This window comes from Hyaena hyaena, unplaced genomic scaffold (genome assembly GCF_003009895.1).
Source record: "Hyaena hyaena isolate Hyena2069 unplaced genomic scaffold, ASM300989v1 scaffold_131, whole genome shotgun sequence".
Taxonomy (NCBI): domain Eukaryota; kingdom Metazoa; phylum Chordata; class Mammalia; order Carnivora; family Hyaenidae; genus Hyaena; species Hyaena hyaena.
Window position 1 is genome coordinate 2695942 of NW_024080761.1, and position 22070 is coordinate 2718011.

The 22070-nt window shown below is 47.7% G+C and overlaps 1 protein-coding gene across 1 annotated transcript in view; it reads left to right on the plus strand.

Moving 5' to 3' along the window:
- The first annotated feature begins 11707 nt into the window (after positions 1 to 11707).
- The window catches only part of HCK (HCK proto-oncogene, Src family tyrosine kinase), a 42538-nt gene continuing 32175 nt past the window's right edge, over positions 11708 to 22070 (plus strand). The window contains exon 1 of the mRNA XM_039237744.1: positions 11708 to 11993. The gene's annotated coding sequence lies outside the window, so the exon portion shown is untranslated. The remainder of the gene's footprint in view (positions 11994 to 22070) is intronic.

Consider the following 22070-nt stretch of genomic DNA (forward strand, 5'->3'; position numbering starts at 1 on the left):
GGAACCTCCACACTGTTTTCCAGAGGGGCTGTACCAGTTTACATTCCCACCAACAGTGGAGGAGGGTGCCCGTTTCTCCACATCCTCGCCAGCATCTAGAGTTCTCTGATTTGCTCATTTTAGCCACTCTGACTGGCGTGAGGTGGTATCTCAGTGTGGTTTTGATTTGTATTTCCCTGATGAGGAGGGATGCTGAGCATCGTTTCATCATTTAATCTTTTTTAAAAAATGAAAATACAAGTTACTCTGACATGTAGCAAGTGTCACCCTTACCCAAGTAAGAAAAACACAAATTAACACTACATTGAGAAAACATGTTTCAATGACTGGGTTGGCTAAGCTTGGAAAGTTTGGTAACTTACGTTGTTAAGTTACTGCACTGTGGGTGCAGGTGCAAGGAAACAGACTCCGTCACATATTGCAGGGGGAAGGGTAGGTTGGTATAACTGTATTTAACAATATTTTATTTTAAAAAATTTTTTTACATTTATTTATTTTTGAGAGACAGAGTGAGACAGAGCATGAGTGGAGGGGAGGCACAGAGAGAGAGAAGGAGACACAGAATCTGAAGCAGGCTCCAGGTTCTGAGCAAACATTCAGCACAGAGCCTGATGCGGGGCTCAAACCCACGAACTATGAGATCATGACCTGAGCCGAAGTCGGACGCTTAACCCACTGAGCCACCCAGGTTCCCCAACAATGTTTTAAATGCCATGGACCTCTTCATGCAACAATTCCACTGCCCAGAATTTCTCCTACATGTATACTCACACAAGTGGAGATGGTGGATGTGCAAGGAAAATCATTGCGATTAGAAATAAATAGGGACGCCTGGGGGACACAGTCAGTTAAGCATCGGACTCTTGGTTTCAGCTCAGGTCATGATCTCACGGTTTATAAGACTGAGCCCTGCATCAAGCTCTGCACTGACAGCACGGAGCCTGCTTGCGGTTCTCTCTCTCCCTCTCTGCCTGCCCCTCCTCTGCTCTCTCTCTCTCTCAAAAATAAATAAATAGACTTTTTAAAAACCCAGAAAGAAATGTTCAGTGATAGGGGATTGGCTCATGCAGACAACAGAATGCCATCCATAAAAATGAAGCAGCTCTCTATGAACTGATATGAAATTATCTCTAAGATAAAGTAAGTGAGGGGGGAAAGCAGGGTGTAGAGCAATGCACTTTGAATAGTGCTGTCTTTTTGTGTAAAGAGGGTGGGAAATGTCTTTGTGTATATGCCTGGAGTAGTTCTGGAACAATACACAAAAAGTTGTAGCTGTTGCCTCTGAGCTGGAAGGGTGTGTAGCTCAATAACAAGGAGAGAAGGAAACTTTGTTTCATGATGTGCCTTAAATGTTGTAACACGAATGTGAATTACAGAAAAGCATTTAAAAAAACACAGCACTATTGTGATATGTATCATACTCAGTAACACCATCTGTTTCTATGTCCATCTGATCTCCATCTGCCACCCCAGCACGGGCACGCGCGCGCGCACACACACACACACACACACACACACACACACACATCTAGTGAGGGGAAGAGGGTTCGCTGGTTCTGACTCATTCCTCTACTCCCTGGTGCCCCACATAGCACCCGGCAGAGAGCAAGTGCTCCGAAAATTTGAATACACAGTCATAATGGCTACCTTCTCCAAGAAGAGCCCAGTTAGTCTAGCCTCCTAGTATCCCTGGTCTTGTGCAGACCATCCCCACATTGCCCAGGGATGACCTGGAGAACTAATGTGCTGCTTCCCCTCCCTCTCCGGGATCACTCGCTCTGGGGGAAGCCAGCCACTGTGTCATGAGCACTCGGGCAAGCCTTATGGAGACGTTCACTTGGTGGGGAACTGGCGCCTCTTGCCAATAGTCATGTGAGTGAGGCATCTTGCAAATGGATCCTCGCCCCCAGTCAATCCCTCGGATGATTCCAGGCCTGACCTTGACAGCAGCCTCCTGAAAACCCCCAAGCCAAACCACTGAGCTAAACTGCCTCCAGATTCCTGGCCCACAGAAATTGTGAGATTAATAACTGTTTATAATGTTTCAAGCTGCTAAATTTACATAGCAATATACACCTAATGTAATTGATACAGTCTTTATTAAGCATTTACTAAGTTTCAATTCTGGGGCGGGGTGACGGGGGAGGGGGGAGGATTGCAAGAGAAAAAGGCAGGCTCCTGCCTTCAGGGGAGCAAGCCATGTGCACATTCATTCCTTCAGCTAACATTTACTTTTCTAAAGATTTAATCTTTAAGTAATCACCCAACATGGGTCGTGAACTCACATCCCCGAGATCAAGAGTTGCACGCTCCCCCCACTAAGCCAGCCAGGGTCCCTCAGCTAACATTTATTGAGCACTTACTATATACCTGGCCCTGTGCTGAATGCTGAACAAAATGTTAGCAATTAAAATACCCTCTAGGACAAAAAGGACTTTGTAGAGTGATAGAAATGTATAGCTTATGGGGTTGAAGTTACATTGGTGTACATGCATTTATAAAAGTCAGCAAATGAACACTTACTCTTATGCACTTTGTTATATGTAAATTTTACATTAAAAATACTGTAAACAAACACTGTATTCTAGTTCATAAAAATGTGAGCTGGAAAGCAAAAGTAGTCAGAGTCATATGACTTCACTTATATGACGGCTTTAAGACACAGAACATGTGGGGGTGCCTGGGTGGCTCAGTCAGTTAAGTGTCTGACTTTGGCTCAGGTCATGATCTCATAGTTCCTGGGTTCGAGCCCTGCTCAGAGTCTGGAGCCCGTATCAGATTCTGTATCTCCCTCTTTCTCTGACCCTTCCATGTTCACACTGTCTCACTCAGAAAAAAATAAAAAAAAATTAATAAATAGAAATTTAAAAAATTAAATTAATATGAGCTCAAGTCTTTTGCTTTGAAACGCCTTTTTAAAAGGTGAGCGGATGGAGAGCTAGATGGACAGACTTGAAGAAGTAAGTAGAATATTAATGGCAGAATGTAGGTGGTAAGTCCTACAGGGGACTTTCAATTTTTCCATTTTGCTACATGCTTGGAAATTTCCGTTAACACAGCACTTGGGGAAAAGACCTTCAATAACCTTATATACCAGTCCTCTCATTGATTATCGGTGTTTCAATTACACAAAATAAAAACAAATACAGTCTCGTTTCAAAATGAAAAACAAAAACAGAAAGAAAAAAAACCCAGAAACAAAAGGAGAAAAAAAAAATCGCCAACTCTTTCCCTCTGATTCCAACTTTCCTTTCTCCTTCAGCGACAACTTCTGTTCTTGTCGGCTGTGTAGTTTCCAGACCTTTCTCTTAGGCATTTATATACATATACAGGTAAATACAAAATCGTGTTCTGTTTTTTCTATGAGGGTGTTGCCAAACGATCCTGCAAGTGTGTCTTGGGGATCTCTCCATGTCAATTCGTGCAAGTGCCTCCGTTTTCAACTGCTGAGTAGGACGCACCCGGTTCAAGATGCGAAGCTCATCAGGGAGGTATTGCTTAAGGGCAGACGGTAATCCGAATTGCCGAATTGCCGGACACGAACCCACTCTCCTGGTTCCCGGGCATGGGTGCACCCCGCTAAGGGAGCCAGGCTGAGGGGGCAGGGCAGGCCTTTCTATGTCGTGGAATGCTGGGGGGGCGGCGGGCCTAGGGGACTGGCTTGGGCTTGCAGGACCCAGGAGGAAGTCAGATAAGGGCTTCCTCTTTTCTGCCCTCCGGGGACCCTGGGGGAAGGCAGGGGGTTGTGAAACCGAACTGTCCCTCAACCCCCCTGGGGGGGGGGACCCGTCAGCTAAAGGAGGCCATGCAGCTGGGGGCAGAAAAACAACTTCACTTCATGGGCTCCCCTCCACACCCCCATTCCCGCGCCACACCCCTGAGCACAGGTCAGCTGACTTTGGGATGGTAGCTGGTATATAGGTAAGCTTCCAAGACACTCAGTCTCCCGGGTCACCCACAGAAGAAAGCCCCAGCTCCTTAGCAGCTTCTGCTGCCATTTCCAGGCTCATTTTCCACCAGTCTATGCCCAAGGGCCTCAGGCACCAACAACCCAAGCGTTTACAGTTTATCAGCCAGGCCAGGCGGTTCCTCCCTCCAGCCTTTGTCTAGCTGTCTCTTCTGTCTGAAATAACGTTGCCGTGATCGTTTGTTAGCAACCTTTAAATGCCAACCTATCTCCTCCTTCAAGAAGTCCTCCTTGATGCACCCCGGGCTGGACCAGTGTTCTTCCTACTTTTGGTCTTACAATATATATTCATGGGCCTCTCACGCTCTCCCACAGCATGTCCTTCTCTGTTTTTTCGTTATCAGTTTATGTTTTTGTCTCCCTAATTGGACTGGATGTTGCTTGAAGGCCAAGACTATCTTGTCCATCTCTTTGTGCTTCCAGCCCCTGGCAGAGACGTACATAAAAAGTCCTTAATAAACATTAATAAAATTTATCAAAATACGAAGGGTTTGGATCTCAGTGCTATCGTTCACTGGCTGTTTGCAAGCCTTGAGCTTCAGTTTCATCTGTAAAATGGGCACATGAATAGTACCTGCATGGAACTTGCAAATAAGCAGAAGACGCAGACGATAAACAGATTAACTTATTATAAACAAGTATTATAGTGCCTGGTGGTGACAAGTTCTCTGGAGAAAAATAAGGCAGGGTGAGAGGAGAAGCTGGAGAAGGTGGAGAATGGAGGAACTCTCAAGAAGGGGTGTCACAGACCTGCTGGGGGTTATTGTGAGTTTCCTGAGGGCTAGTCTTCTCAGATTTTCATTTGCTGTCTTGGGAAATGAGGGCAGCATTGACCTGCCTGGGAGGGTATTCCTGCGAAGTGAACATTGGCTACTTTGCAAATTAAAGGGAAAATATCTGAGCCCTGAACTAATGATTGTGGCTCTCTTCCCCATCCCCCATACTGTTTTGAATATGGAACAATCAACAGTGGTCCCAAAGAATTCGAAATATGACATGCAAATGACCCCTAGAAATAGGAAAATATATTTTTAGAGGAGTCAAATGACTCACTGTAAAGTGAAGCCCGTGTTGTTCTCTAGCTCCTGCCTTCCCTCCAGGACTGACCTCTGGGGTGTGTCCTCTAGTCTGAATTTGTCTGTTCCTCAGTTTCCAGGGCACACTTACTGAGTTTGTGTACTCATTACAAGTGCAAGTTTTGAAGGTACACCAGAGGCTCCCAGAGTTGGGAATCCAAAGCTCTCCCATTTGCTGGCTGTGTGACCTTGGACAGGTGTCTATACCTCTCTGAGCCACCCATTTGTAATCATTCCTATCTCAGAGAGATTAAATGAGATGTTACAAGTGAAGGCCTAATAATGAGAGCTTTTAATGTAATATTTTAGTGACCTGGTGAAGTAGGTGCTCTTATTCCGCTTTGCAGATGAGAGAACAAAGTCACGGCTAGTTAAGGACAGTCAGTCCAGCCTTTGCTTCCGTCTTTTCTCCATCCTCGACCCACTGTCGAGTACACACCAAAAACTTTTCTTGACTTTTTTCATCCTCTAAAAATCCTATTCAGTCTCAATTCTATCTTGTCCATGAAGCCTCTGAGTTTTAAAATTATTTTTTTAAATATTTTTATTTATTTCTAGGGGAGAGAGAGAGAGACAGAATGAGCAGGGGAGAGTCAGAGAGAGAGGGAGATAAATCCGAAACAGGCTCCAGGCTCTGAGCTGGCAGTCAGCACAGAGCCCGACGCGGGGCTCGAACCCACGAACTGCGAGATCATGACCTAAGCGAAAGTCGGACGCTTACCCGACTAAGCCACCCAGGCCCCCCGAAGCCTCTGATTTTTAAACTGACTTCGAACTTTGGAGTAGTTGATATATTCAAGTGATCCAAAATTCAAGAGTACCAAGGGTCTACCAGGAGCTGCAAGTCTCCTTCCCTGCTCTGTCACCCAGCTACACAGTCTCCCTTCCTGAAAGACACCACGGGGACTGCGTCTTACGTGCGCCCTTCTTGACTCAGCCCAGACTGTGCTGGTAAATTCCCGTATGTTTGTTCTCTTGTACACAGATGGTAAAACACAGTAAGCGCTGTTGTGCACGTTGCTTCCTGCCCAACCCACTTATCCACGTATCCCCTATTAGTAAATAAGGAGTTTCTTCATTCTTAAAAAAAAACGTATTGAATTATAACTCACATAGCATACATGCATCCATTTTAAATGTACAATTTGGTGTTTTTTGGCATATTCTGAGTTGTGTAACCATTACTACAATCAGGTTTAGGACATTTTCATTAGCCACCCCACCCCCCAAAACCCATACTCATTAGCAGTCACTCCTTATTTCTCCCTAACCCCCAGCCCTAGACAATCACTAGTCGACTTTCTGCTTCTGTAGATTCGACGATGCTGGACATTTCATATAAACAGAATCATGCACTATGTGGTCTTTTGTGACTGGCTTCTTTCATTTCACATCCTATTTTCAATGTTCATTTGTGCTGCAGCCTATATCACCACTTCATACCTCTTTATTGCCAACTGCCCACTAATATTCCATTGTATGGACGTGCCCCATTTTATGTATCCATTGCGGGACATTGAAGTCGTGATGAATAAAACTGCTATGAAATTTTCATTTACAAGTTTTTGTAACAGACATATATTTTCAGTTCTCTTGGGTATATACCTAAGGCAGGAGATATCTGGGTCATATAGTAACTCTCTGTTTAACCCTTTGAGGAACCGCCAGGTTCCCAAAGGCACTGTTTCCCAAAGGCACTGTACCATTTTACATTCACATCAGCAATATATTGGGATTATCATTTCTTTTTTTCTCATCAACACTTGTTATGATCTGTCTTGATTATAGCCATTCTAATGGATGTAAAGTGACATCTCCTTGTGGCTTTGTGTTTCCCTAATGACTAATGATTAAGAGGCATCTTTTCATGTGCTTCTTAGCTATTTGTATAACTTCTTTGGAGAAGTGTCTGTTCAAATCTTTTGCCCACTTTTCAGTTATGTTGTCTTTTTACTGTTGAGTTGTGTTACTTATACATCTGGGATACCAGTCCCTTATCAGATCTGTGGTTTGCAAGTTTCAATTCCCGTTCTCAGGGATGTCTTTTCATTTTCTTGATCATCTCATTCTTAGTTTTGATGAAGTCCAGTTTATCTATTTTTGTTGTTGTCATTTGTGTCACATTAAGAAGACTTTGCTTAACTCAAGGTCGTGAAGGTTTACTTCCAAGAATTTTATAGTCTTAGCTCATACATTTAGGTCTATGATCCATTTTTGACTTATTTTTGTGGGTGATGTGAGATAGGGATCCAAGTTCATTATTTTGCTTGGGGATATCTAGTTGTCCCCAACTTATCGGACTTATTGAAAAGACTCATCTTTTCCCCATCGAATTATCTTGGCACCCTTGTTGAAAATCAATCGGCCATAAATAATGTGAGGCTTTACTTCTGGACACTGAATTCTGTTCCACCGATATGTATTTCTATCCTTATGACAGAACCACACTGTCTTGATTACTGTAACTTTGCAGTAAGTTTTGAAATTAGAAATTGTGAGTCCTTCAACTTTGTTTTACTTTTTCAAGATGGTTTGACTGGTCTGGATGCCTTGCATTTTCATGTAAATTTTAGGATGAGCTTGTCTATTTTTTTAATAGATGAGAATGATGTTGATCAATTTGAAGACTATCATCACCTTAACAATATTAAGTCTTCCAAACGATGAAGGAATGTCTTTTCCATGAGATATCTTTCCCATTTCATGAGATGACTTTGTCGAGGTCTTCTTCAGTTTCTTTCAATGGTGTTATTTAGGTTTTGGTATCTTGCACTACTTTTATTAAAATTATTCCCAAGCGTTTAATTCTTTTTGGTGATATTGTAAATGAAATTGTTTTCTTAACCTTATTTTCAGATTAATCATTGCTAGTATATAGAAACAGAGTTGGGTTTTTTTATTTTTTATTTATTTTTTAATTTTTTTTTAAATGTTTTATTTATTTCTAGGAGAGAGAGAGAGAGACAGCGTGAGCAGGGGAGGGTCAGAGAGAGAGGGAATCACAGACTGAAACAGGCTCCAGGCTCTGAGCTGGCAGTCAGCACAGAGCCCGACGCGGGGCTCGAACCCACGAACTGCGAGATCACGACCTAAGCGAAAGTCGGACGCTCAACCGACTAAGCCACCCAGGCGCCCCTATTTTTTATTTATTAAAAAAATTTATAGTTTATTTATTTTTGAGACAGAGAGACAGAGCACGAGCAGGGGATGGGTAGAGAGAGAGGGAGACACAGAATCTGAAACAGGCTCCAGGCTCTGAGCTGCCAGCACAGAAACGGATGCCGGGCTCAAACCCAGGAACTTCGAGATCATGACCTGAGCTGAAGTCGGATGCTTAACCGACTGAGCCACTTGAGCCACCCGAGCCACCCAGGCGCCCCTAGAGTTAGTTTTTTAATGTTTGTTTATTTTTGAGATAGAGAGTGGGGGAGGGACAGAGAGAGAGGGAAACAGAATCTGAACTGGGCTCCACACTGACAGCAGGGAGCCTGATACAGGGCTTGAACTCTTGAACCACAAGATCATGATCTGAGATCAGATTCTAAACCGACTCAGCCACCCAGGCGCCCAAAAATAGTTAGTTTAAAAAAATTTTTTCTTTAATGTTAAAGACATAATGTTTTAATGTCTCTCATTTTTGAGAGACAGAGCATGAGCAGGGGAGACACAGAGAGAGGGAGACACAGAATCCGAAGCAGGCTCCAGGCTCTGAGCTGTCAGCACAGAGCCCAACATGGGGCACGAACTCACAAACGGTGAGATCATGACCTGAGCCAAAGTCAGACGCTTAACCGACTGAGCCCCCCAGGTGCCCCAAAATCCAGTTACTTTTTATACATCCTTATTCTTTTTGACAACAGCTTGGTACTCCATTACTGTATTATCATTTATTTTCCCAGTCCCCTAATGATGGATACCTAGGTTATTTCCAGTCTTCCTAGTAAAAGTGGCGCAGTAATAACTTTCCTTGTACATACCCACAAAGTCTCAGGTATTCTGATCTTTTCTCTGAATATTTATAATTGTCAGTTGCCACCAATTTGGCCCACGCCCACCATCACATTATCCTTGGGTGACTGCCTCAGTCTGTTCACTGGGTTCCCTGCTTCCTCATGCCTCTCCAATCCATTCTTCACCCAGCAGAGAGATCCTATTAAAATACAAGCCAGTGTGGCTTACTCCTCTGCTCAAAACCCTCCAATGCCTTTCATCTTGTGTCGATTAAAGTTTCATATCAACACCGAGTCTTCACAGCCTCACAATCTGGCTTCGTTACCTTTCCAACATCATCTCCATCACTCTCTCCCCTATCCCTGCTCTGATCCATCTACACTGGCCTCCTTTATTTCTTAAACACATCAAGGGTGGATGCACCTCAGGACCTTTGCCATTGTTTCTTCTGCTTGGAACACACGGCCTCTAGATTGTCACGTGACTCACTCCCCCAATCCAGCAAATCTCTGCTATATGTTCTCTCCTCCTAGAGGTCTTCTCTGACCACTCTGTCTCAAGTCACATCGCCCGCTCTTCCCTTGCAATCCTTAATCGTCCTCTCACATAAGATGTTAACTGATTTTCACAATGACTGACTGAGATAAGAATTTTGGCAGTGGCCCGTCTGCAAGCATCCATCATTCTTGGCAAAGCAAGTCTTTACAAAATTCGTACACAAGTCCACGGGAGGTATACTAGCGCAAAGTGGTATACAATCTAGGTGTCCATGACTAGGGGAATATAAACCAACCAGAGGTTGTAGACAATGACCTTTAGCAATGTGGCTACTAAATATTAGTAACAGTGATGGGGTGGGGTGGGGGCACAAAATTGAGTATCATTCAAGTAAATTAAACACAGAATTAAATGTATTTTTAAAACTCACATATGTGGGGGCGCCTGGGTGGCTTAGTCGGTTAAGCATCCGACTTTCGCTTAGGTCATGATCTCGTGGTTCGTGGGTTCGAGCCCCGCGTCGGGCTCTGTGCTGACTGCCAGCTCAGAGCCTGGAGCCTGTTTCAGTCTGTGACTCCCTCTCTCTCTGACCCTCCCCTGCTCACGCTGTCTCTCTCTCTCTCCTAGAAATAAAAAACAAAAAACAAAACTCACATAGGTGTATTTAAGCACATATACCAAATACGCAAGAGCAGGGTCATTATCTTTTAACTCATGGTTCCACCCCTGCTACACACACACACACACACACACACACACACACACAACATATGTTTGGTCATGTTTGGAGACATTTTTGGTTGTCACAATTGGGGAAGGAGGTTGATACCAGCATCTAGTGGGTGGAGTCCAGGAATGCTGTTCTTCATCCTACCATTCCCAGGATAGGCCCCCCCCCCCAAAGAATTTTGCAGCCCAAATGTCGATTGTACTGAATTTGAGAAGCCTTGTGTAGCCCGGCACAGCATTGCTGAATGAATGAATGCATGCATGCATGCATGCATGCATGCATGAAGAGATAATGGTGGCCGGAACTGGCTGGTAGTAGTGGGAACCCAGAAACGCACTAGGATTCTTACACATCTTGGAAGTGTGCGTGGCAGAATTTAGTGTGACAGTGCCTCTCCTTTCCAGGAACAGTTGTGCTCTGCCCTTGCCTGGTCCTGCGCACAAGCGTGGGGGACCTCCAGTTGCCCTCCAAGCCCGGCATCCCGCCCTGCCCCCTCAATTTTCAAAGTCTTCGGAGTTGCCGGAAGCCGGCCAAGAATGAGCCAGGGCGGTGCCTGCGGGTGAGAAATTTTGCATGACGTTTGAATAGCGCGGGGCTTGCGGGGCGAAACCGCGGACCACAGAAGTACCGGGAAGGCTTGGGACCCGGCGTGGGGGAGGGGTCTGGGCTGGAGAGAGTGGACCGGAATGGTAGCGAACCCGATCAGAATGCTTGGGGCGGGAGGAGGGGGATTAGAATCCTGTGAGAGTGCGGAAGATAGGGGTCTGGAGCCTTCTGGACCGACTTGGAATCCTTTGAGGAGGGATTAAAATCTTTGGAGGTTCGGATTGGAATCTTTGGATGGGTCGGATTGGAATCCTGGGGCGCGTGGATTAAAATCTTTTGGAAACAAGATTGGGATTACCCAGGAGCGGGATTAGAATCCCTGGGGTTAGGGCTCCAAATCTGGGGGGCTGGCTCAGAATCCTTTGAAGAGAAGGGTTAGGATCCTTCGGTTAGTTTGATTAAAATCCTTAGGGACGGATTAGAAACCTCTGGTGGGCGACGTTACAAATTATTCAAATGTGAAATTCAAAATCCGTTGGGGCGGAATTAGGATTTGGGGAGGAAGAGAGCGCGTTGCGGTTCTTGAGAACAGATTAGGATTCCTGGGGTGGGGGTAAATCCCTTTGGGGACCGCGTTAGGGTTTGGGGAGGCGGGGATTATAATGCATTAGGGGAGGTGTTAGGGTATTTGGAGGAGGGGTTGGGGTTAGGATCTTTATGGGACTGGCTAAAATTCTTTTGGGCCGCTTTATTATCCTTCAGGGAGAGGGTTAGGATCCTTAGGGGCAGGCGTAGAAGCCTCGGGCGCGCGGTGGAATTAGGATGCTGGCAGGGAGGCCTGGGATTATTAGAAGTCCCTGCGGTGCGGTGAGAATATTCGGGGGCGGGGTTAGGGCAATTGGGGGCGGGGTTAGCATCGCCCAGGGCGCGGCTAAGGAGCCCAGAGGGCCGGTGGGTGCCACGGAGTCGCTGGTCCCAGCCGGGGCGCACCGCTGGGTCCTAGAGGCGAGACGAGCGGGGGAGGACGCGGGCAGTTCTGCCCCAGGGGAGCCGAGAAGCCACGCGGCGCCCGCCGAGGCCCCTCAGAGCGCCCTGCTTGCCTCTCGAACGTCAGCCCGTCTCCCTTAGGGCGCGGGCGCCCCGGGCCGCCGGGGGCCGCCAAGCTGGGGGGGCGCCCCAGCTGCGAGGATCCGGGCTGCCCGCAGGACGAGGAGCGGGCGCCCAGGTGAGTGCGGGCGGCGGACCGGGGAAGCCGAGGGACCTGAGGGTGAGCGCGGCCTGCGGAGGGGGCGCGGGTGGGGAAGGCTGGGGGTGACGAGGGTAGAAGGGTGCGCAGGGCGGGCTGGGGTGCGCCGCGGGAAGATGCCGTCGGGGCAGCGGCGGACGGGCCTGGGATGAGGGGCCCACGGAGCCGGGAGGCGGGCAGGTAAGGGGCGGGATTGCCCTGCGAACCTGGAAAAGCTCGAGGAGAGGGGAGCTCTGGCCGCCGAGTGACTTTGCTCCAGCCTCCACTTTTCTGGGCCGTCCAGGTTCCCCTTCTGCAAAAGAAAAGAAAAACGAGAAGGAAGGGATGGGGCTTCACGGAGACCGGGAGGGGAAGGCCCTTACGGTTCGTGGTGGGGGTGGGGTGACGGGTCACGGAGGGTTGGCAGCGCATCGGCGACCGTCGTGGGGAAGGGGACAGCTGGCCGTAGGCGTGACGTGGGAACCACACCTGGGCGGAGCTGCAGCTGGGTCCGCTCGCTCTGCTCCCTCCTCCTCCCGCGCTGCACCCCCATCCCCAGCAGATCAAGGTCAAACCTCAAAACCTCCTGGACAGATCACAGGGTGTCTGCCGGTTACTTTCCTCCTTGTGAGACCTTGGGCAAGTCACTCTCATTCTCCGAATTCCAGTTTCCTCATCTGTTAGGCGGGGCTGTTGTTCTTTTTCAAGACTACAGGGAGCTAGAGTATGACAGAGTCATGTGTGTGAGGGACAATTCAGTGTAGTGTCAAGGAAGGGGGTTTCCGGGAGCAAGTTATCTTTTGACTTTGACCAAGGGATTTTGCCTTCCTGTGCCTCCGTTTTTACACCTGTAGGCTAGGGATAATAATGACCGTGGCTTGGGTTGTTTTGAAGGTTTGATTAAGTTACTGAAGGAAAGCTCTTAGGATGCTACCTGACGGCTATACGTGCTTAATACATGTTAACTATTGTCATAGCTCTATTATGGTCTAGCCCAGTGCTTCGCAAACTTCAGCAGTACACCAGAATCACCTGGAAGGTTTGTTAAAATACAGATTTCTGGGACCTGACCCCAGTATTTCTGATTCAGTAGGTATGGCCTAGGACTCTGAGAATTTACATACCGGGGTAATGTCGCTGCTGGTCCAGGGAATGGACCAGCTTTGAAAGCCACTACTGTAGCCTTTTGCCAGTACAGAGAAAGGCCTCAATAGATATTGGTTCCTTGGGGCGCCTGGGTGGCTTAGTCGGTTAAGTGTCCGGCTTTCGCTTAGGTCATGATCTCGCGGTTCGTGGGTTCGGGCCCCGCGTCGGGCTCTGTGCTGACTGCCAGCTCAGAGCCTGGAGCCTGTTTCAGTCTGTGACTCCCTCTCTCTCTGACTCTCCCCTGCTCACGCTCGCGCTCTCTCTCTCTCTCCTAGAAATAAATAAAAACCTTAAAAAAAAAAAGATATTGGTTCCTTTATCCCAATGGATTTCTCTTCACTATCTTTTTTTTTTTTTTAAGGACAGGAGGAGGGAAGGTTAAAATAAAGTGAAGACCTTATACTAATGAACCCCATGTTAGCATTTTGTCATGTTAGCTTCTGATTTTTTTAAAATAAAGTTATTACAAGTAATGATAAAATTGAAGCCTCTCTGCCTTATATCCCTCTCAGTCCTGTTTCCTCCCTCCCCAGAGGCAATCATTGTCATGAAATATAACATAATATATATTATATAATATACTTTTATATGTAATATAAACATATAACTTATATTTCATAAATTTATTTCATAAATCTATGAACGTATTACACAGATATGGATGCACAAATTATACATAGAATTGTTTTCTGTGTATTAAAGATGTCCAGAAATGCTCCCCAACTGTGAGATTCTTTGGCAGTATCCTTTTTCCTTGCCTTCTCATCATTAAGGGGTCAGAGTCTAGCCAGGGTGAGAAACGGGGGCCTATTTCATTCGTTCTAAGTGGAGCAACCCAGCAGGTGACTGACCACCTACCTGATTGCTCATTCCCCTGCTGCTGAACAATTAGATGTGGGATGAGGGGTTCATTACAACAAACCATTCTGCTGGGCTGTCCCGGATGAACGGCTTTGGAGGCGTGGGGTGCAGGTGTTTCTTGGGGAAAACACCAAGAGGCTGGATTGCCCTTCACAGGGGGCACCTGTGGCCCCCTCCTCTGGTGTGCAAGGAGGACTGAAGCCTGGAAGGGTCGCCCAAGGAGTGTGGGTCAGATACGGTGGAAGAGCCTGGCTCTGTTGACTTCCCAGGGCCGCTCCTGTTCACTGCAAGAGAGGAAAGATCTTCATCTCCCTGACACTTGGTAGAAAATCAAACAATGGAATCATGGCTCCTTTAAAGAAAAAAGGTTTTGGATAACAAATAGTTTATTTTTGCGGAGTCTTCTTTTCTGTGCCCTTTTTATTTAACATATCAGGAAACTGCTACATATACAATTTTCATCCCACTGATTTGCTTAGCATTAACTTGTAAACATTTTCCTATGTCATTCAAATAGCCTTGGATTTTTTTGTCATTTTATTTTTCTCAGTTTACTTATTTATTTACTTGTTGAAGTCATTTCTGTACCCAGCATGGGGCTCAAACTCATGACCCCGAGGTCAAGAGCCACATGCTCCTCTGACTGAGCCGGCCAAGCCCTCCAAAATATCCTTGGAATTTTAATGGCCACATATCATTACTCTTTGTTTGCACTATAGTTTGTTCAACTATCCTAGGAAAGCACTGTTAGGTAGTTAGCTGTTTTTTTAATGTTTATTTTTGAGAGACAGATACAACATGAGCCGGGGAGGGGCAGAGAGAGGGGCAGACACTGAATCCAAAGCAGTCTCCAGGCTCTGAGCTGTCAGCACAGTGCTGGATGTGGGGCTCGAACCCATGAACTGCAAGATCATGACCTGAGCCGAAGTGGGACATTTAACCAACTGAGCCACCCAGGCACCTCTGTAATTTTTTAAAACATTTGTTTTCAAGAGAGAGCAAACAAGTGGGGGAGGGACAGAGAGAAAGGGAGACAGAGCATCTGAAGAGGGCTCCATGTTGATAGCACAGAGCCCAGTGTGGGGCTTGAACCCACCAACCGTGAGATCATGACCTGAGCCGAAGTGGGATGCTTAACCTGAGACACCCAGGCGCCCTGCAGTTTGTAATTTTAAAATTTTGAGTTGAAATTCACAAAGCATTACACAATTAACCATTTTATTTTATTTTATTTTTTTAAAATGTTTTATTTATTTCTAGGAGAGAGAGACAGTGTGAGCAGGGGAGGGTTAGAGAGAGAGGGAGTCACAGACTGAAACAGGCTCCAGGCTCTGAGCTGGCAGTCAGCACAGAGCCCGACGCGGGGCTCGAACCCACGAACCGCGAGATCATGACCTAAGCGAAAGTCGGACACTTAACCGACTAAGCCACCCAGGCGCCCCAACAATTAACCATTTTAAAACTAACATTTTGGTGGCATTTAGTCCATCGACAGTGTTGTGCAACCACCACCTCTATATAGTCCCCAAATATCTTCATCTCCCCAAAAGGAAGCATGGAACCCATTAAGGCAGTCAGGCCCATTCCTCCCCTCCCCGGTCCTTGGCCACCACCAGCCTGCTTTCTGTATTTTTGGATTAATTTATTCTGGTGTCTTCCACCTAAGATAATGTTTTCAAGGTTCACTGACGTTGTGCATGTATTGGTATTTCGCTTCTCTTTATAGCTGAATAATATTTCATTGTATGTATATACTGTGATTTGCGTATCCATTCATCTGTAGATGAAACTTTGGGTTGTTTCCACCTTTTGACTATTGTGAATAGTGCCGCTGTGAACATGCACCTACATGTATTTGTTTGAGCTCCTGTTTTCGATTTCTTGGGTATATACCTAGGAGTGGAATTGCTTAGTCCTATGGTAATCCCATGTTTAACATTTTGAGGAATTGGCCAGACTGTTTTCCACCATTTTACGTTCCTATCGGCCATGTAGAAGCGTTCCAGTTTCCCCACATCCTTGCCGACATTTGCTATTTTCCTTTTTTAAAAACTCTTTTATTACATGTATTTATTTTTGAGAGACAGAGTGTGAGTGGGGGAGGGGCAGAGAGAGAAGGAGACCCAGAATCCGAAGCAGGCTCCAGGCTCCGAGCTGTCAGCACAGAGCTTGAAGCGGGGATTGAACTCATGAACTGTGAGATCATGACCTGAGCCGAAGTCGGACACTTAACTGACTGAGCCACCTAGGTGCCCCACTATTTCCCTTTTTAAAAGATTACTGTTATTATAGCCACCCTAGGGGATGTGGGAAGCATGAATCTTAATCTCATCTCAGCCAGACTTTCTTGCTGGGGGGCCCTTGCCCCTGAGAGTGAGGAGAAAATTGCCTGTATTCAAGGGACTGCCAGGCCTTGCACTTTAAACTCTTCTAGAAAGTAAGGGCTTCTAAACCACTCTACTGCTAACACATACTAGGTGCCTGGCACATGGTAGGGCCTCAAAAACATTGAATGTAGGAATGTTGAACAACCTCTCCTTTCTCTTGCCTGAGATATTTCAGCACGTAGTTGGTCCCACAGTGATTCTTTTTAATTAGTTACCAACTTTTTTTTTTAATGTTTTTTTTTAAAATATTTTTTTATTTATTTCTAGGAGAGAGAGAGAGACAGCGTGAGCAGGGGAGGGTCAGAGAGAGAGGGAGTCACAGGCTGAAACAGGCTCCAGGCTCTGAACTGGCAGTCAGCACAGAGCCCGACACAGGGCTCGAACCCACAAACGGCGAGATCATGGCCTAAGCGAAAGTCGGACGCTTAACCGACTAAGCCACCCAGGCGCCCCCTTTTTTTTTAAATGTTTACTTATGAGGTGGGGGGCAGAGAAAGAAGGAGTCACCGAATCCGAAGCAGGCTCCAGGCTCCGAGCTGTCAGCACAGAGCCTGAAGCGGGGATCGAACTCACCAACCATGAGATCGTGACCTGAGCCAAAGTCCGACGCTTAATTAGGAGCCACTCAGGCGCCCCCTAATTGGTCGGCAGGTTTTAAAGTCAATAGAACTCGCACAAACCTGGATTTCTGTCTTTTGAAAAACTGGACGGGTTGGCAGTAGTGAGGCTAGGAATTCCGTGGATGCCCGTCTGCTATTCGCTCACGGCAGCAGCATTGGCGAAGCTGCGTGGGGGCCGCTCTCTAGACCACCCCTGCGCTGTCTGCTTGAACTGCCCTTTCTTGAATCACTCTCCTCATCTGGGTGTCCCCGTGGGCCCCTGCAGCCATTTTAGTTTTCAAGTCCTGCCTCTCTGTCCTTTTATACAGAAAAGGAATATCAGGTCCAGAGAGGATAAGTAGCTTTCCCAGAGTTACACAGAACATTAGTGGTACAATGTCTCTTAGCCTCCATCTTTCTTTTTTAATGTTTATTTTTGATAGAGACAGAGTACGAGTGGGGGAAGGGCAGGCAGAGAGAGAGAGAGAGAGAGAGAGAGAGAGAGGGAGACACGAATCCGAAGCAGGCTCCAGGTTCTGGGCTGTCAGCACAGAGCCCGACGTGGGGCTTGAACTCATGAACTGTGAGATCATGAACTGAGCCAAAGTCAGATGCTTAACCAACTGAGCTACCCAGGTGCCCCAGCCTCCATCTTTCTAAACAACCACCCCCCCAGCACTTTGACCCCCACTCCGTCTTTCCAGTTTCCTTCCCCCAAGGGCTGGGAGGTTTAGTTTACTTCCAGGGGCCCAGGTAATAATGCAGAAGAAACCCTCGCTCAAATGCAAAGTGTGCCCTTGTTCTTGGCTGGTGCCTGTGGCCACACAGGCTCCACCTCTGCATCACCGCACCCACCAGTGGGCACTGAGCTGGGCCGCATGCCTAGTGCTGGCGGGAGACACCCGCCCAAGCTCTCACCATCACCCTGAAATCCTTTGGCCTGGGAGATGTAGGTGCAGCCAAGCGAATAGCAGACCTTCGTCTCTGCCAGAGAAATGAACTGGAGATGGAGCACGGGAGACTGAGTTGGGGTGCTGACGGTGCCTCATGGAAGTTGTGGTGCGTTCAGCCACGCCCCTCACTCTCTGAGTCTCAGTTTCCGCATCTGAAAAATGGGAGTGAAATTCACGTGGTACCAATCCTTTGAGGCCAACACACAAATTCATGATATTCCATCATTTCTGTGGGCATAGGGCTCAGTTTGAGTTTCCTTAGAAGCAGCTAGAAAAGGTCTCATATGCATTTACTATTTAGCCTCTTTGGGAGAGGGTCCCAGAAAGCCCTGGTGGGAGAGTGGGGAAGTGAGACAGAAGAGAAGGCAGCCAATGAAAGTGTGTTATGCGGCCACCTGGAGGTCAGTTCCCAGGGGAGCCCTCCAGCCCAGAGAGCTGGTGAATGTGTTCAGGAGGTGAGGGAGCTGGGGTGTGTAAGCTGCTCCTCTCAGTCACTGGTCGCAGGCTGCTCCCCAGGGAGGATATTTCTCCAGCACTCCCACTTGCCAAGCTCACGGGCAGAGCAGGCACCGATGGCCACAGACAAATCTCTCAGACAAAGAAACACAGGTGGTGCCCCAAGAGTGTTCTGAAACGGTGAAGGGCAAGGTGACGGGTGGCACACCGACAGGTTCACGTGTGTCAGTGCACATACGTGTACACACAGAGGCAGAGGCACCCACAGGCAAAGGAGTGGCCACGGAGAGCCTTTAAAGGGAGTAGTTCAATGACATCTTAGAGTTATGTTAATGTTACAGACAAGGACGATGTGCTGTTGAGCAGGTGGTGAAAGGTAATTTAAAAAACAAAATACCCTCCGAAACAGAAAAGAAACCGAGATCCTGTGGACTATAAAAAAGCCTCTGTCACAGGGTCAGAGCATGCATTGTGGCGGCTTCAAGACTTCCCTCTGTGGAGGGACAGTTTTGGGGGCAGCTGACCTTGGAGCATCATGAGAAGCTAGAGTGAAAAGTGTTCCGCCACACCTGGGGGGCAAACTGGCCACCATGTCCTGGGTAAAGGGGGCCAACTCCACTCAGTCCCAGTCAGGGAGGGACTTCGTTCTTCTCCAAGCAGAGCTGAACAAACATGGATATCCCTTTCCAGTTTAAGCATGCATTTATAACTGGTTTTGATGGGGAGAGCTGGGGCACCCAGGAAGCTGAAGGAGACTCCATTCACTTATTCCAGAATTTATTGAGCACCTACGGCATCCTCGTTTTATACACTGGGACACAGCAATGCACAAAACAGTCTACTCTCATGTGCCTTACGTTCTGTGGGAGACGGACTATATGTAAATCCCTAGGGAATATATTAGTGCATTAGGTGAGAGGCAGACTCTCATCTCAGAGAGACTAAATATGCAAGAACATTTTTAAAAATGTTTCTTTATTTTGGAGAGAGAGAGTGTGTGTGCACACGTGCATTGGGGAGGGGCAGAGAGAGAGGGAGACACAGATCCGAAGCAGGCTCCGGGCCGTCAGCGCAGAACTGGATGCGGGGTGGGCGGGGAATGGAGGAACCCCGAAATCATGACCTGAGCTGAAGTTGGATGCTTAACCGACTGAGCCACCCAGACGCCCTCCAAGAAGTTCTTTTGTGGGAATGTGTGTGGGAACAGCTAGGAAAGCCAGCAAGTGGCAAAGCTGTTTAACTCCAAATGAAGAAGAAAGAGCAGGAAGGAGGGAAGGAAAGCACGAAGGGAACGAGAGGCTGGAGTATCTTAGCCTACAGTGCAGTGCCAAGGAAGGCTTGGTGAGGCCGTCAGGGGGACCCGTTAGCCAAAGCCCCCTATCAGAGGCCCCCCAGGCACAGCCTGCCTCGGTATCCTCGCCACACTCCATCATTGGCTGGGAACAGCCCATGGCAAGGGTAATGATGGACTTCAAAGCACAGCAACTGGGGCCATCGGTCAATGGCACTCTGTGCAAACGGAGATCTGCATGGCTACCATCTTCATGGCCACCACCACATCAGCTGGTGGCTAAAGCCATGAAGAATTCAGCTGGGAAGGGGTAGAAAGTGATGGGCGTTGGGGACGGCTGTTCCTCTTCTTAACCAGGGTGATGAGGGAAGACCTCTCTGAGAGAGAGAGATCTGCAAAGAGACTTGGGTGACGTGAAAGACGCTTTCCGGGGAAGGAACATTCTGGATAGTAGCATGCATGATGGCCCTGAGGTGGAAACATGGTTGGTGAACTGAGGAATAGCAAGAGGCTAGTGTGGCTGGAAAGGAGACATCCAGGGGGGATGACAGGACCGCAAGGTTGGGGGGAGCCCAGATCGCAAGGTTGGGGGGGAGCCCAGATCATCGAGCCTTGGCAGCCACAGGGAGGGGACTTGGCTTTCATTCCAAGTGAGATGGGAGCCCCCAGGGCTGTAAGCAGAGGAGGGGTGTGACTTGATTTACATTTTAAAAGCCTTGCTTGGGGAGCCTGGGTGGCTCTGTCTGTTAAGTGTTTGACTCTTGATTTTGGCCTAGGTCAGGATCCGCCAGTTCGTGGGTTCGAGCCCCTCATGAGGCTCTGCACTGATAGTGCAGACTCTGCTTGGGATTCTCTCTCTCCCTCTCTCTGCCCCTCCCCCCCAAATAAATAAATAAACAAACTTTTAAAAATAAATAAATTGAGGCGCCTGGGTGGCTCAATTGGTTAACTGTCCGACTCTTGATTTCAGCTCAGGTCATAATCTCACATAAGATCAAACCCCACGATGGGCTCCGGGCGGACAGCGTGGAGCCTGCTTGGGATTCTCTCTCTCTGCCTCTCGCCCATTGATGCTCTTGCTCTCTCTCAAAAATAAATAAATAAACATTTAAAAACAAATAGATAGATAAATAGGCTTGCTTGTCTCTAAGAGGCAGGATTGGGATTCAAGCCCAGCTCTTTGTGACTTCAGATTCCATCCTGTATTTTCCGAATTTGCCTGCTCCTTGCTTACCTTCGAGATCAAAGTATTCCAAGGAGGTTCACAATGGCCCTGGAATTCTGAACCCTAACAGGTGATCTGGAGGTAACAACGACCGACCATGCTAGGAACCTAGTTCACGTTTAGAGCCAGCGGGTGGAACAAGCGCACCTCAGGGCCAGCCCTCTAGGCGAGTCAGGCCGATGACCAGAGGCTGTGAGTTCCTCTTTGGTGTGTTGCACCCTCACTTGCTGTTGTGTAAATGAGGGCACCACACTCATCCTCTCTGGGGCTACTGCCCCAACCCCTTCCTGTTGGCAGAATCCACGTTTTGAGCTCTTTGATCAGAACGAACCTGACGGTCAGAAAAGGGGAGAGTGAGGAGTCAGGGGTGACCCCGCATGTCCATCAGGGATAACAGTCTTTGGGTGGCTCATTGAGAAGACCGTCGGGGAACCAGGGGAGAGGGATCGGCAGGGCTTCGCACCCCCAGAAATGCTTTAGGAAATTGTCCCCGATGTGGGAAGACCTTTTCCTCACCTCCATGGCTGAGCTGTTCTGAGAAGGGAACGTTCTCTGACTGGACAGTCTTGGGTCCTGGGCCCCTTGAGGTCTGCCTTCCTGAACTTCCTGTTTGGGTCCCTCACTGTCACCCTGCAGTTTTTCACTGCATCCTCTGGGGCTGTCCTCCCCCCCACCCCCCGCAACCGTGGAGGATGAGAGGCAAGGTCCCCCCACCCCCAACCGTGGAGGATGAGAGGCAAGAGAGCTGGGTTCTCATTCTACCTGTTGCTAACCACCTGAGGAGCCTCTCTACCATGGGTCTCCATTTCCCCATCTGCAAAACGGGCTCTTAATTCTGGTACTGCTGACTTCAGCCAAGCATGGTCAGGCCTGTAGATGGTCAAACACGATATATTTAGTCCACACGTGTATACAGAGTCCTAATAGATGCCACGTGCATGGTGGACATGCCATCAGCTCTTGGGGTCCATATTGCATACCTCCTCACCTATCCTGATGGGTCTGGTACCCTCTTCTCATCCATCAATACCTGCTATCTATGAAGTCTTTGCCATAAGCCATTTACACTGAAGTATGAATTGCAAATCCTTTGTAAGACTTTCCTCTGCACTAGGCAGCACTCTTTGAGGTTTAAGGGGGACAGAAATCCGACATCCGA